At 37.6% G+C, this 16571-nt stretch overlaps 1 protein-coding gene and 1 non-coding gene across 4 annotated transcripts in view; one reads left to right on the top strand and one right to left on the bottom strand.

Moving 5' to 3' along the window:
* LOC126848392 (knirps-related protein-like) overlaps nucleotides 1–16571 on the top strand; it is a 122700-nt gene that overhangs the window by 93103 nt on the left and 13026 nt on the right. The window contains exon 1 of one of the 3 annotated variants that reach the window (XM_050589262.1): nucleotides 15025–15796. The exons of the other annotated variants lie outside the window; for them this stretch is intronic. The gene's annotated coding sequence lies outside the window, so the exon portion shown is untranslated. Of the gene's footprint in view, nucleotides 1–15024; nucleotides 15797–16571 lie in introns of those variants that run through there. 3 annotated transcript variants of the gene reach the window in all.
* Nucleotides 11235–11306, bottom strand: Trnap-cgg (transfer RNA proline (anticodon CGG)). The gene has a single exon. It is a non-coding gene; the product is annotated as a tRNA-Pro (tRNA).

Consider the following 16571-nt stretch of genomic DNA (forward strand, 5'->3'; position numbering starts at 1 on the left):
ACGCGCTATTATTAGTCTCATTGACAAAGCGATGCAAAGTCTGGTTAAAGTCTGGCTCGTCGGCGCCGAGGGCGTCTCGTCGAAGCGACGAGAGAAGAGACGAGAGAATTGCTCTCTTTATTTTTTCATCCTTTCCTCTGCTTTACATACACCGCGTGGTGACGGCGGGGCCATCGTCCTCCGACCGCTGTTGCAACGCTGCAACAATTATTGTGCCTCGCTACCTTCACACGGTAGCAATACGCGGTAGCAACAAGCAACTTCTTTTGTGCGAGGATGCTGCGCGTCTCGCGCGGCGACACAATGGCTCGTTTCAGCGGCGACCGGATTTCGGAGTCCGTGTCGCTGAATGGGCCATTGGAGTGAAGGGCAGACGCACGTTGCCGAAGCCAATAAGGTAGTAGACGCATCGCGATAATAACATGCATGGGTGTTAACATATTAGGAGCGATTTCCGTTACATTGTTGACCGTTCGGCTGACGGTTCCGCCGAACGAAGCGGAGCGATCTGTCAAACTCGCGTCACTGCTCCTGCACTGTGTTCAAAACATGCAACTCGCATATATGGACCGACTTACTACCATTATTCGATCCTTCTTCGATCTTTGTTTGCGATACACGTCTCATTGTCGAAAATATAAGCAGATCACGATGTTGGCTTCGTAAGAATGCACACGTTAATTAAACGAACCGATACATATATATTAGCACACAGATATTAGCATGCAGACGCTACGTGATGGCGATTGTGTATGTATACATTGCGTAACCTTGATTTTGTTTGTTCGTAAAACTATTGTCCGTAGACGGTCCTTCTTCGACGAGCGGATGAGAGCGCAAGCGCGTAAATTCGCGAAGTAAGCGCCTCGTTTGCGGCATTCGGCTAAAACTCAAGGTCGCGGGGATTCCACTTCCGCGATCTTGACTCCGTCGACAAATACGTCCTCGGCTCGGATTATCCGAATTTCTTCAAGGACGCGGTCCCACGCGACGAACAGTGTTGGTCGCTTTTGGGGGAACCCCCAGTCGCATAATAAATATTACACTTACGGTCGATATGAAATATACGTGTTTCGGTAATTCACAGACAATCTTGAGTAGCATCCGTGTTGCGATAAGCGATTACGCAAGATAGTCTACATGGTATTCATTGCCGGGGCCGCAGCAACGAATCATTACGAGCAGCCGGGCGTTACGGATATAGGGAGCGGTATTTTACCGGCGTTTTAATTGTGACAGGATCGTCTTAAGTTTTCCACCGACGTGGTATAATCCCGGCAATGAAAGACCAATAACAAAATTAATTTAATAAATAACATTTGATGGTATTTTTTTAATTATTTTGGAAGAAATATAGAATAAAAATATAAATATAAAATACAATATGCCCCACAAAATTTTGAAAAAAAATATTGTCTCCAAAAAATAATAATATTTTGTTAGATATATAACTTTATAAAATTAGATTTAATATTAATTATTTCTATTTTATTAAATATACAAATTGTTGTAGCTTATCAGCTTATGCCGAATGGCATAAATACTGTTTCTATTATGCATATAGTCGCAAGTACAAATTGGCGGATTACGCAAACGAAATTGGATGATAATGCGCGGAGATAAAGAAACAGGGCAAGAGAGGACGGCAAAAAAAGGAGACGTAGGGCAGAAACTGGAAGAAGAAAAAGAGGGAATATAAAGAAGAAGCGCGCGAGATCGCGGTAGCAATCGGCGGACCCATCATTAAAAATCAGTTAACCTCGCAATTACCGTGCGAGTCCCAGCCTATTAAGTGCGCGTAATCGGAAGAGGCTTTTTTTCGAATAATCGTTCGCGGCGAGCTCACGGAGAAATGAGCTCGTTCGCGGACTACCCGCCGATTATGCGACCGCTCGGCGGGAAGGAAGCGCTTTGTTTCGTAGCGAGGGCACGAAAGATAATAGCCGGAGACGAATGCCGAGTCTCCTTCGAGCCAGTACATTTGCGAAATATTGATGGCTTTGCGCAAACATTGCTCGATAAACTCGCTCGAGTCATCGCAGAAATTTCGCAGACGTTCCTTTCAATGACGCATCTTCGGAAAAGGAAATTTCCGATTTAAGAAATAGAGATTCTTTTTCTAAATAAGTTTCATTATTATAGTTTAAAATTTTCTATACAATGGTTTCTATCATAAAAGGATTCAATGGATTATTAATTTTTTAATCCATGTCTTTTTCTCTTTGTCTTGGAGATACGAACGGAATTATGAAGCAAGAAAATTTTAATTTAGTAGCGTAAATGGCTTTTTACTGATCTATAACGCCTCTCTTTCCCCTCGTCCCCCTATTTACATTACTTTGATAAAAAATTATTTTTTTCTCTTCTGATTTTCACTGTTAAAAACGTTCGACAGAAGATTATTTGCCAGAGTTACTCTCAACCATTGCTGCTCGTGCACTTGTTTCTTTATTTTATCATCTAAATATTAGATTCCCGAAAAAATTGTTTATTTTCGATATATTTGGCGGGACATTGAACAGCGAAAGAAAATAAAGCACAAAGATTAATCGGCGGCGAATAATTACGACCTGATTTTAATATTGACAATATATCTACTTACCTATATATATGCGAATCAACAGCAACTTTGAGGTACAAAAAGAAGTATTTAAAATCTACTTAGCTACTTCAGTCAGTATAATCCGACGCTTAATCAATGCACCGGTCAAGAGTCGTTCAAGCTTAGCAAACCTGAAATATAATCATAATGTATTAACTCTTAAGCATTAGATATACAACTGCACGTATACTCTCTTATGCACATATATTAGTATTTCACTAATTTTTAAATGCATAATTTTACAAGATAGAGTAGGAAAATATACCGTAAACCAAAGAGATACATAATATAAAAATTTAAGAATATTATTTAAATATTATTTATATATGTATAATATGAAATAATATTACTTGATTATAATTATTATATTCTAATCATCATATATATATTATTCACAAGAAGACCACTGTCAACAAACTTTTTTTCTAAAACGATAGTGGTAGTTTAAAAATAACATTTATATCTGCAGATGACACAAATATATTTTTATTAAGATGATATGAATTTTTCGCATAGTGATCTTCTCTTACAAAATTGCTCATATCACGTCACTTGCTTTTGTTGATTACTCGCGTTGGAAAGACAGACGAAGCGAGTCGCATGGATCAACAAAGTCGGAGTCTGGCTTGTGGGCCTCGGCTGTGTATGATTAATGCGACCCACTGTGGCGAAGGCAATATAGAACGACATGCCTCATTTGCATCTGCGTTTCGAGGACCACCGTGTTTGACGTCGAAAACCTCTTAACGAGAAATTATTAAGGAACAATTAAACTCTCGACGAAACTCACAGTGTACATTGTCGACATCTCGCAAAACAAAAACCATCCAAGAAAAAAAAAAAAAACGTTTAAGCGTTGTAATTGATCGCGCGTTTTATCTGATGTTTTCTAACAAGATGTGTTTATTTTTCTCACGGACAGTCTGATAGGAAATTTAATATGTATATACTCTCTCATGTTCTTTAATTTTCCAATGAGTTCATTATTTTTATATGAATTTATATGAAATCTCTCCTTTATACTTTATATTTTCTTGATTGATTAATATAATAAATACACCTAAATATAAATAAATATGTAAATTTATACTCATCTGTTAAAAAAAAAATAATGTAATAGATATTATACTAAAATTGCTGTCTTTGTACGAAGCTTGCAGCATTGTCGTAAGGATATGTCCAAATTATTACTTTATAATAATAAGATGTCTCAAAAGAGACTGGCAACGTATTCGCGCAAGCAGCGATATTTGCAATCGCGTGGGCGTTTATTGGCGACCTGTTTAACACAGGCGACAGTTAGTAGATTCAATGATCGTGTAATTGTCAATAGGAAAGCAGACTATCTCTTCTTCGCTTTGCCCGCAAGCTATTTTGCAAATCTTATGATTACTCCAAGGTAAGATAAAGCATGAGAATCGATGGGATACCACTAACATAAGTTCATTTGTGTCAGCAATGTCGTTTATTTTATTTAAATTTATGCAAAACTGTTTTACAAGCGTTGCTTAAAAGATAAAAAATCTAAATATATATCGCAATATTTCATCGAAACTCACACTTTTCTAGAATTATCATTTACTGCGTTTTCCTCAAATAATTCAAGTAATAAAACTGAGTAAGGTATTCTTAAACTCGAATCTTTTAATTCACACTAATCTTGCAAAAAAGTTTTATATCTTCGCGAGATCTTGCTGAGACTTCCCGATGCAATATTACTGACGATTTTCTTGCGATGTGTCGACGATTTTCAATTACGTCACTCAATAATCTCATCAAGCAATCATAAAGATATTGCTTCTCGCAGCTGGAAACCGTTCTTCATATTTTCCTACGACTTTCCGCGATAAGCAGCTGCCGATAGATCCATAGTCCGCGAATAAAAAAACGATCGACGCTCGGAGAAATCTTCCGCGAAAGACGATCTTCCATGCAGATTCGCATACACCTACGCGTAGGGGCACGCGCAGGTGCGTGCCCACGGGTTCGCGGGGGTTAAAATGCGTCGAGTAATAATTAAAACGCCATTTCGCGCGTAGAAAGGAGAGACGTGAGGCGCGATTATAAAGGCGCTGCCGCGCCTATTTCGTAACGGTTTGGTAAATGGACCTCATATTATCCGTGGACAGTCATATTACATGTACATACCGCGTCGCATATAGTGTCTGAATACAAACAGAAATATATGTTGTGTAGACCGACGAGGGCGTAGAGATCTAGCAGAGTCGCGACAGAACGAAGAACGCAACGAGATTGTTCGCGACCTCTCGAGAGACCTCGGGGTCTCTTCTCGGATACCAGAAACCATCGACTTTCGGTCGAATCGGCACTCGATCTCTCGTTGATATATCGCGCGTACGATCGCGTATAGCAGCGACGTTTATTAAAAAGACCGGCGGCCTCGCTGTATCCTGGTAATCTTAATAATGGCATCTCCCGGCGATTCTCCGCGGTAACGTAACGCGCGATGCCGAGGAGGAAAATTTTTCAGCTCGTATCGGATCATTCCGTATGCAGGCGCATACGCGCGATCGGTCATAAGCGCGGTAAACGCGAGTACACATTATAAGAATAATCGCGCGCGAGCGCATGTCGCAATTAACACTTACGTAAGAAGTAATTGAGAAACCGCGCAGCTGCTATCTCGTGGGCAAGATGTATCGTATCGAGAAGGAGGTTTATAATAATTTGGTACCGCCGCGATGATCCTCACGCGCATTCACATTTGCGTTCAGCGCGTCTATGTTTAATTCCCTGACAACCATGACGGCCTCGTTCGACTCAACAATCGATTCTGTGCTCCACGCATTAAAGTTTCCATAACTCGCGTACGTGAAACTGCGTACCTATAGTGTTTATCTCGCTCCAAGCGATTTATCGTTGCACACGTCTTCTCGCTCATAGAAAAATTACATTTCTATTTTTTTCTTGTCGGACACGACGCGTTTTATATAAGTGTGTTTATATATGATAATTTGATGTACATTTTATGTATATGTATTAAGAATCTGAGATTACTAAGCAGGAAGGATAAATTGATAGCGATAAAAGATACGCGATTTTGAATCAAAATATTTCTTGTAAAAGAAAAGATGGATAAGAAAAACCTTAATAAAAATTAATAAAATTAAAACCGAAAATTATTGGATGAATCGAGATCAGTAACCTCAAGATTAAAGCAAAAACATTCTTATAATACTAAATAAGGAAAGTCTGTTAATTATGAAACATACGTTGTTAAATTTAGTCACGATCGTCAACCGACAGCCGCGCCTCGGACATTTGGTCCTAATCATAGGCGATTAGACGCGGTGAAGCGTTCACGAGACATGACAAAGAACGAGGTGTCGATTTTTGCCCCTCGCGAGCAATTATTAATCGCACTTAGCACTAATGACGACCGCGCCGCGTTCGTATATATATGCTAATGAAGCGTTCTCCTCTATTTTCCACGGGGATAATATAACATTGAACGCCGCAATGTGATTAGCGGTGTGAGCCCCGACGATGAGGCGATTCCTCAGGGCAGCCGTGAGTGGATAAGTGCATAAGGGGAATATTCCTCAATGTCGCGCCGGCTCGATGAAGACCTCACCTGGACCTCATCTCATGGGGGTGGCCGAGAGCCTTGACCGCGTACTATCGCCTTAATCTCGCGTTTTAGTACGAAGGAGGCAAGACTCTCTCTCTCTCCCTCCCTCTCTCTTTCAGGCCATTTAAACGAGCGGTCAAAGTGCGACATCCGGTTATGCGTTAACCGGCGTCAAAGCGAAGAAATATTACGCCATATACTTGCCCTTTAATATTTTCATATATTCTCATTTATTTTCTTAAGAAATTATATCGGCATCGTTAGTAGAATGAGTTTTCTATTAGGTCATCTCTTAGGAACTAAGCAGACAGCAATCTGGAAAATTACTTTGCACATATAGATACATTTTATTAGTAATTATTTTTAAATTGCAATTAAATATACGATTTTTTATTGTGTATCATTCAATATATTATCGCATTTTAATATACTTTTTAGTAACGTGACTATGTTTGAAATCACGCAAGCCCCCCTAACGAGATGAATAATTAATAGCATTCTCGGTATAGCGAAACTGGAATAATTGAACGCTTCAAATACCGATTAACTACGTAAATTTATCGTGTGTTGCAACATCGCGACTCGCACGGCTCGCGATATGCGTGAAATTGATTTAAGATTAAGTCACAGACGCGCAGCTATTAACGGCAGAAGAATCATAATTTACGAGAAACTTACAGCCGCGTACAGTATTTAGTACTTACTTTAAAAACAATGTACATTTTATTTTGTATATTGTATATTTTATTTTAAAATACGAAAAAAGCTAATATGCACATTGTAGCACATAGTAAAAATACTTATTATATTTTTTATATTTCTTACTTAAAATATTGCGCTTCTTAGTCCGAGAATAGCACGCCGCGTGTAAAGTTAGCGCAAAATTGCCGGAAACTGCATTGCCAAATATCCGCGGCGATGTACATCATTCGTGAGAATAGTTATTAGCAGTGTGACACAAGACGCAATTAAATTGCGCGGACGAGTCCCTGAGTACGCGATGCACGCATCAGGCGACGCGTCTTTCTGCGTGTGTCTCAGATGACGCTACTTTGAGGGTGAATTAATACGCGAGTGAGATGCAAGACTCGCGCGTATTAAAGATAGAGAAAAAAGACTGTAATTACGAATAAAAGTTTCAATTAACTCCCGTCTTAACGTAAGCGCGTCCCCGCTCGTGATTCATAGGCTATATAACTATGCGCATCGTAGTATCGAGCATACGGTGTACCGTCGAAGGATAGTGCTCCTTTCACTTTGTTTTCCCGGATGCTTGACTAGATGTTAACCTCCCTGTATGTGCCGGAGAGGACTCTTCTACGTTAGATAATTTTCATAAAAATATGACAATGTTACATTTACAATATCATGGTAAAAACTTAAAATATTGCATCTTTTGCGCGCGCCAATGTTCTAATAAGATATTAGTTAAAGCAGGATAAACCGTAAACGGCTCAATTCTAAAAGCGTGAAAGGGAGGGAATTTATATAAAATGCTGAAGACAATATATTCGTAAGAAAATTTGAAACCAAATATATTTAAAAAACCGAAAAAATGCATCTTGGGCTGATCGAGAGAGTTTCGCATTTTCTGAACATTTCTTTCTTTGGTAGAATTTTAGCGAAACATCGTTTTTGCATAATTCGCTTGATTTCTAGCATCGCGTTCAATCCGCGGAACGTGTGTGATATTAATGGGCGACGCGACCCGTAATGAGATTACGTTGCGTAAATCACAAAACTGGCCGGTCTCACCGCGTGTCATATACGACGTGTCTTCGATGGGGCTTCGCCCCCTTCCCGTTTTGAGATATGTCGAACGTTTAACCCCGAGGTCCACGTTATGCTGGAAACATTCGGAATCAACCGTTCATCTACTACGTAACGCGTGACATGCAGATGGATGTCAAAGTTGCAGTCTAGTATCGTGCATTAAAATCATGATATCGACAAATCTTCTTTGATAAGTCTAGCTGTAATATTGACTCAACTCTCTCTTTAATTAAAAATTATAAATATACATAAATTTTACAATGAAATCATTAATATAATAAGTTATAAATTTTATAATATCATTTCAATGATTGTTATTTGCAGATTTTATCTACATTTAATATATGTTATAATTTTAGACACACACATATAAAAAAGTATGTAATTTATTTATTATAATTTTAATTGAAAATAAATTTTTATTAATTTTTTAAGCAGTGTACTATTTTTCTAGCATTTTGACAGTAATATAAAAACTGTTAGTACTGTTAGTAGATTGAAATAACTTGTGTTTTGCATTAGAAATTGTCCTCACAATTCACATTGCAGTGCACCCAATAATAATTTTATGGATCAAAAGCATAGGCCCACACGTAGAGAAAAATAAATTAACGACTTGGCTCTAATTGCACGTTCAGATTTTTACGGGCGACCCTGTCATATGCGAGATGCGTGCGAGATTACAAACACAGTCAAGTAGAGGATCGCGAGAAAGGGGAGACGGCAGGCAAGTATATGACGTAGGGCTATAATTACTGCGAGCGTGCCCTCGTGCGCGGTAAAAAATCAGGATAAAACGGTGCCTCTATTAATTACTTATTACTTAATCGCGCGCTCTTTCTCTTTCCCCCTTCATCGAGCAATGGCGCAAAAAGCGACGAAGAAGAAGCCTAAAGAATGGAGGCGCATTCAAACGCCTCGCATGTGCCTTTGGTTGTCGATAAAAGGACTCGCGGTTCAAAGGATCGCGTGTTTCTCCATGTGAGCTCGATTGCACAAATACATTTTTGCCTAAACGTTCACTTTTGCAATTTTACAAATAATTGCAATAATTCTTTTTGCATCGTATAACTTTAGGATTACGTAAAAAAAATTCAATCTTTCCTTAATTTTTTTTTTTTTTTGGATGAATCTGACAGCTTGTCAAATGTCGAAATTTTTGCCCCGAATTAGCCGCAATTGTGTGGCTTCACGGATTCATGAATCGCACGAGATAGCGATGGCTTTGAAACATCCCTGTGTGAGGAAATATATACTCACGAGATTATTTCTTGCACAAAAAATGAGTAAAATAAATAGTTATAAGATCAAAACGAAAATGCTATGATAAAACAGCATAAAAAAACGGCACAAGGCATTATTTAACATTTTTCAAATTTAATTATGCCGACCTATAGAACAGCTGATTTCATGCATTAAAAAAATTCAACAAGGTGAAATAAAGGAAAACGATCGCGTAACGTTTTCTCAAAAAATCATGCATGTGTTATATCAGCATATTCGTAACGAACTAAAAAAAAAAGGACAAGATTAATGATCCAGGCTCCATTTTCAACGCGCTAGCGAATGTCGCTCCTCGCATAAATCGTCACGCTTCAGATATATTTTCCCTCACAAATGACTCATACAATTTCGGACAGTGTCGGAGGAGGTATGCGCGCACGGTAGCGGACCCAGAGATTTAAATAATCGGAGTTTACGATCACGATGCGTCCCGATCTTGCGAAATCTCGCAGAACGTGTCCGTCGCTGGACAATTTATTATCGCGATAAATTGCGCTGAGGCTCGCCTCAATGTTGCAAAATTTCAATTCCACGCTAATTTGATATTCCGACGTATAGGCCGATTTTTCATATTTATCGCCGTCGTCGTGCGAGAAGCCGGGACATGACCGCCGATTAACATTTATAATTCGCGCGGCCTTTGCGCATCGCATTGTAAAAAAAAAGTAATATGTAAAATTACACAATAAATAATGGAAATGTATAACATAGAACGAATATCATAGTTTACCGGAAATAAACCGGCCAATAAAATAAGTTTCGTCGGCGCGATACGCTCGTTCCTGTCGCTACGCGTCGGAGAAAGGAATAATTGTCGCCGCTCGCGCACTATACCCGGTGTTGATTATCCCGCAATAACATCTGACATGCGATTAAGGCGAGAGCCAAGTGGCAACGGGCATTTCGATGATTTTAGAAGCTACGTCATCGTTAACGGGCCGGCAATCGATCACGAGGCGGATCACACGACGCGTTATATTTGCGGTCATTTATGAGGCAGGAGAATTTTTTTTCGTCAAGGTCCTTTAATATCGTGTATCTTCGCGAATCTGTCGCGCACTACTTTCGACATCTTTGTGTAGCATGTACAATGTTAACTAATTGTGTGTCAGCATTTATTTAAGTCTAGTCAGCATAAATAAAATCTCATTGTAAAAAAAAATCGTAAACGTTTCCAGCGTGACAAATTAAAAATCATTAATATATACATATCACAATATTTAATTTATTATACAACTTTAAAAAATATACAAATATGACTGATTCGATATTAAAAATTTAATCGTATAACATATAACAAAACTCAGTTACTGTAACATATTTTGTCAATTCATCGTACACAAGATTCATCGCGTCAGGATTAAAAGCGGAGAGTTTAGCACGATTTTATACGTGATCCTGCCCTTGAGAGAGCAGTCAGAATGAATATCCCGTTATCGGCCAAATAAAAAGGTCTATCTTTAGAAACGCATTAGAGCATCAAAGGGGCCGGTGTTCGAATTAGAGGGCACCGCGTAGCGCGATGTCCTAACGTAAACCCGGATCATTAATGAGATATAATTCAAGGGATTATACAAGTCCTCGATGTACTAAAAAAAGGACGTTATCCCCTCCTGGCTAGACAGGATATTAATAGTATACTTGTATACAGAAAGCTAACATGCGTTTATGCAACACGAGATATCGTTCTTGTTGTTATTATCTCTATTTATCTCGCGCGTTGCGCGCAGATAAGGAATTAATTGATGTTGAGCTGTTGCTCAACATATAATTAACTAACTACGTCACGGCGGATGTAAATAGGGAATCGACAAAGTTTCGATATGTCTTTGTAGACAGACCTACGCTTTAAAATAAGGAACACGATCTCTAAAAAAAATTATATATCTATAAAAATTTAATAAAATGCAAATATTCAATATATTGTATGTATGTTTGCATTAAAACGTTATTCAGTAAGGGGAAGCAAAAATAAAGTTCCTCGGGCTCGTCCGGGATTTGAACCCGGGACCTCTCGCACCCGAAGCGAGAATCATACCCCTAGACCAACGAGCCGTCTTGACTGTCTGTCTCTTATGGAAATACTAATACAACAGTCATAAAGTTACGTTGGTCTAATTAATGATTTTACAATACGATTACATAAAATATGTGTGATTAGTGTTCCAGTTACTGCACAAGTCCAGTCACGCTCGTGTGCGTTCTCCGATTTACTTCATCTCGTAAAAAACGGAAACAAACATTCTTTATATCTTACATCAAACCTACCAAGATACATTTATGAAATCTAAAAAATTTGAAATATCTTTGATAGTTAGTCTATCCCAATATTTAATTATTAAATTTTTTTATTTTCTATTCTTCTCTTGCGATAGCACTAAAAGACATTCTTAAAGTTAATTTTAAATTAAAATCGTTTTTCGAATCCGAGATTGTTACGATGCTAATTTTGATTACGTACCTTATATCATCCAGATGATAAAAGCTTTGTATTAAATCTGCGTACAAAAGACACAAACAAAGAGTAGTGATAAAATAAAGCGATTTAAAGTAAAACCACATACACAGGATATACTGACATTTATGCAAAGCGTGCGCGTTTGATCGAAACAGTAAGAGACACAGAGGAGAGATGACAGGTAGGCGGGAAATTAAAGTCGATGCGGAGCCCATGGCTCCATCTGTAGTCAGCAAAGTAGATTTGAGTTGCGTGTTTCTCGCCCCAGCATCCGCGCATCATCCCATCGAGGAATAAGCGGCGCATTTTGAGAAGTGCATGTGGCCTACAATAAAGTTGAAGAAAGGTCACGAAGCGTGGGTTGCACTTTTCATCGAACGTAATTGCGGGACCTGTTCCCGCAAAAAAAAAAACGGGTAGGAGAAGCAAAGGGAAAGAAAGGGGGAGGAAAACTTCTCTATGTTTCGCTCGAACATTGTGTTAAACGAGGGTTTCGTGAAATAATTTTTCAGCCAAGGGCTAGATAAGTAATTCCCTTGAGAGATACAGTCTAACTTTAAACAGACGGAAGAATGAAAGCGGACGAAATCATTTACCCGACATTGTAATGATTTTGAAAATAATATCTCAGAATATATAATGCTATATTTATCATAGAAATTTTTTTATTTCCGAACAAATATATATAGAGATATTTCTATAGTTATAATTATTCTACATATTTTCAAACAGATTATTAAAGAAAAAAATTTGAAAAATTTTAAGAGTCACTCCTCCATTCTTTTTTCTCTTTATATTATTAGAATAATAAAAATACAATATCAAATCCTTGCGCTGTCAAAAATTTTCTTTATAAAGAAGAAAAATGAGAATCTTTCTAACTTTTTCTAGAGAACTATTCGACTATGAAATTTAAAAACATGGTATTCACGGGTAAAGAAAAAAAGGGTTCACTCTATTCATAAATGCAATTCTGTGAAAAACTCGATAGAAATGCGAAGTTCAAAACAAGAACAATAAACGTTTCAGATGCCGTTATAAGTACAAAGCGTTTTCATAATATTTTAAAAATAATATATAATTTTTAATAGGGCTCCCAAGTGATTTTTGATTGTAAAAGACCAAGAGATAGTTTAAATGATTCGAAAGGCATTACTAAATTTGATTAATGCCTTTATAAAAATTTAAGTTGTTTTGATATAAAATATAATAACATCCGACCATTGTTCTTTTTTGTTTTTCATCATTGTTTTAAATGGCTAAAATTGCATGCTAAATCGGAATTATATTGATTTAAAAACACTTTGAAAAAAGTATTTAACTGAAACGTATTGCTTCATTATATTTGTTACTCACATATTTAAATCAATTATCTTGCAATTTGAATTTCATGCTTATCATTTTACGCTTTACATATTTAATTTTACATAAAAGAAAGAATCTTTAGTGAGAAAACAACAGTAGATGTTTCTAGTAGTGTTTAGTTCGTTGTGTATTTTCAATAATTCAAAGAAGAAGAATAGGTGTAGTAAGCTTCAGTCATAAGAAATTGATCAATCAAATATGAAAAAAATAATCAATTGTCATTGATCATTCTCTTATGGCTTAAGACTTACTACGTTTATTCAAATCGGCCTAAATAATTTCATAAATATAAAACAAAAGCAACTATTTAAAATAGTACTTGAAAAGAAACTAGTATTAATATACATTTCTGAAAAAGGGATAAAGATGCTTATCATAAAACTTAAGAAAAAATTATCAAAAGTCTAATGCATTCAATATACGTTTGAGTATATAATAGTTACATTATTATATATATATCTGTCGTATCTGCAGATAATTGTAAGAATAAAATATATCTTTTTATATTACTATAATGTGTTTGTTTTAAGCAACATTTTATTTCAGATGATAATAACATGACAATTGAAAAAAAAGACTTAGCTGTAAAAAAAGAGCAGCTACTATTCAAATCCAAAATCTCGATTTCGGCAATATTTATCATTGTTTTAAATATGTCTAGAATTTTGTTATTTGCCGTTAATTGATCTTTATAGCTCCAGGCGAATTTATGTCATTCTCCGGTCACACCGCGGCCGGAAAATTCTATGCTAGGTAAAAGTAACTTTCGTTTTACAAGTTTTTTGATATATCATTCGGCAGGTATTAGAAAAGCGGCGCGTTTTAGGAGAAAATACCGACAGAAAATCCTGACATATAAGCGAGCGATTGAGCGTTATAAGCATTGAATTTATTTGCCCTCGAGCACAATCCGAGATCGCCACGTGCTATCACGATCGTTCCTCCAAAGACGTGTCTCGAGAATCAGCTCATTATACGCGCAACGTAAATGCGTGATGTATTCGTTTATGTCAAGTCTTATAAAAAGTCATTTTGACGCACTTCGCATTAAATGTCACAGTCTAAATAACAAACTATCACGTAAAACAAACTGTTATAAATTGTTTCCTTGATATAGAAGCGAAGTTTCTACATGTGGTCATTGTCACTATTGCTGAAACTATTTCTCACGTTGCTGTTTGCCCGAAAGAATAACACAAAAATGCGTGTTCCGTCTAATATGTGATGACATTAAGTCGACATTACAGAAAAAATGATAAATAACTCACTGTGACTAAAAAAGATTTTTTTTTCTTAAAGATTGATTATACCTGAAATGTGTGACGTATACGTTAAAAAATTATTCACGAGATATTTAATTGGCTTCAGTCGAGGTTGCTCTTTTTTATATCATCGTAAATTTTAGTCTTTAAAATAGTAAAAAAATACTTGTGCAGATTTTTTTTAAGACTATTTTTCTATATATAAAAAAAAAAAAAATTAAGAAAACTTTAACAATAAAATGTACAAAATGGAGAACTATGTATGATAATGAAATTTTTATAATATTATGATGTTCAAATCAAAGTCTATTTCCAAAGTACAGTACATTTGTTTTATAAACAAACTTTTGTATTCTGTGTTCTTTTGGCTTTAGCTGTCAATTTTTATATGGATCAATATATCACTGAAAAAATATATCTATAATAAAGATCATAAATTCTTATTTTTCTCTAGAAGAAAAAAAGCCAAACGTATCGCAAGGAGAGCTTACTTCGAGAAACCGAGTCCGTATGTCGTAGATAGATATCTAAGATTCACAAAAGGTAGGAGAAGATGCAAAGAAAAGAGTAGGAAAAGACGAGTGGAAAGGGTAAAGCATTGAGGCCCCTCCCTCGTCAACCCCCACCACCAAATGCAGAAGGATTATCCGGTCGTCCAGCAAAATCCCCACCAAAGCTACGGCAGGACCGCAACCCACCTGTACTTGGATAGACTGTGCCGATCCGACGCACAGTATGCCTATAAGGCCCATTCGAGAAACACTTATGAGAGCGAGCCGTGCGGCACGGCAAACGAGCGAGCGAGCGAGCGGAAACTCGATCCAAGTGGGACTGTGGAAAATAAATGTGCAGAAGTGGGGGCCGATTAAAGAATCGATGTGGACACCCTCACCTACCAAAGTCATTCACCTAACGGTCATCGGCGCGTCAAGAGTCTTCATTTTCTTCCGTTATCCGGTCGCGCCAGTCGCGAGAATTCGCATTCGCCGTCGTCGGTTCGCGACCTTTTGCACAAAATTATTCGCGGCAAGGTGCAATCAAGAGGCACAGACTCATGTGGTTCAACTTGAGGTTCAAATCGTTCGATGCTGTTAGTAGTGATTTCTCTCCGATGTCGAGCGGATATCTTTTCGGATAGAAGACTTGGCACATGTTAATAACGGCAAGAGACCTTATTTAGAAATGTATGCATTGTGGAAAGTACCCTCCTAAGTGTGTTTGATTGACCGTGGAATTTTGTGTCGTGTTGCTCTCATCTGTGATCACTCGAGGACAATGAACAAAAATTTTCGGTGTCTTGTGCCTTGCCAAATGCAAATGTGAGGTGACCAGTGGCGAAGAGCGCCACTAGAAAACTTGCCTTCGTAGATTAGTGGTGATTCAGTGGAATAGAATCCGACTGAGCTAAATCGATGCTGAATGCTGTTCACAACTGCCCTTAATTCATCGTAACGACAAAAGTACGTTATATTTCATAATAATTTCATCGAGAATTTAGAATGTGTTTTACATCGATATGAGAGCATTATAAAAATTCTTAACGCAACGTTCGATTAGTTTAGAAATTGTGTTGTGGAAAAATATCTAATAACATGCATCAAAAAAATATAATTTATTATAAAAAAAAATAGATGTATTAAGAACCATGAGGAAATATCGGCATAAGGATTTCGATAAAAGGTGTTCAGATAATAAACGATAAAACTTTCGATCAATTAGAATTATCGGTATCTATAATTTATTATCGCAATTTGTTGTAATTAATCAATTTTCTAATCGCATTTCTTCATATTTGATACAATCTTAATGATATCGGGTCGCGTCATGCCTCGAAAACGACGATCGAGAACACGACGAGAGCGATGAGAATTTGCTTCGGAATCGTTTCGTCGCGGATTTAGATGCCGTGATGAGTTCTCACTCGTGACTCGTCAATTCTATCAAACGCGCGTGCATCCGCGAACCTGTTTGTCATCGTAAAACGTAGCATTTGTCCGCGACTTCATACAAGCCGCGATAAATCGGCCGCGTGTCGATCGTACGTCGGTCGCGATATATAGAATAGAATCGGAAACATCGTCGTTGCGTCGCACGCGGGCCGATGCGAAGGTCGGAACGTTCGTTGCGGAACGTCGCTCCGTTTCGAAAGAACGGAAGTTGTTCTTCTCAAACTGGAGCACCGCCGTTCGCCGAGATGAGGTTGCGAGAGGCCGGAAGCGCTTCCTCGCAGATCAA

This window comes from Cataglyphis hispanica, chromosome 3 (assembly GCF_021464435.1).
Source record: "Cataglyphis hispanica isolate Lineage 1 chromosome 3, ULB_Chis1_1.0, whole genome shotgun sequence".
In the NCBI taxonomy this organism is placed as follows: Eukaryota; Metazoa; Arthropoda; class Insecta; order Hymenoptera; family Formicidae; genus Cataglyphis; species Cataglyphis hispanica.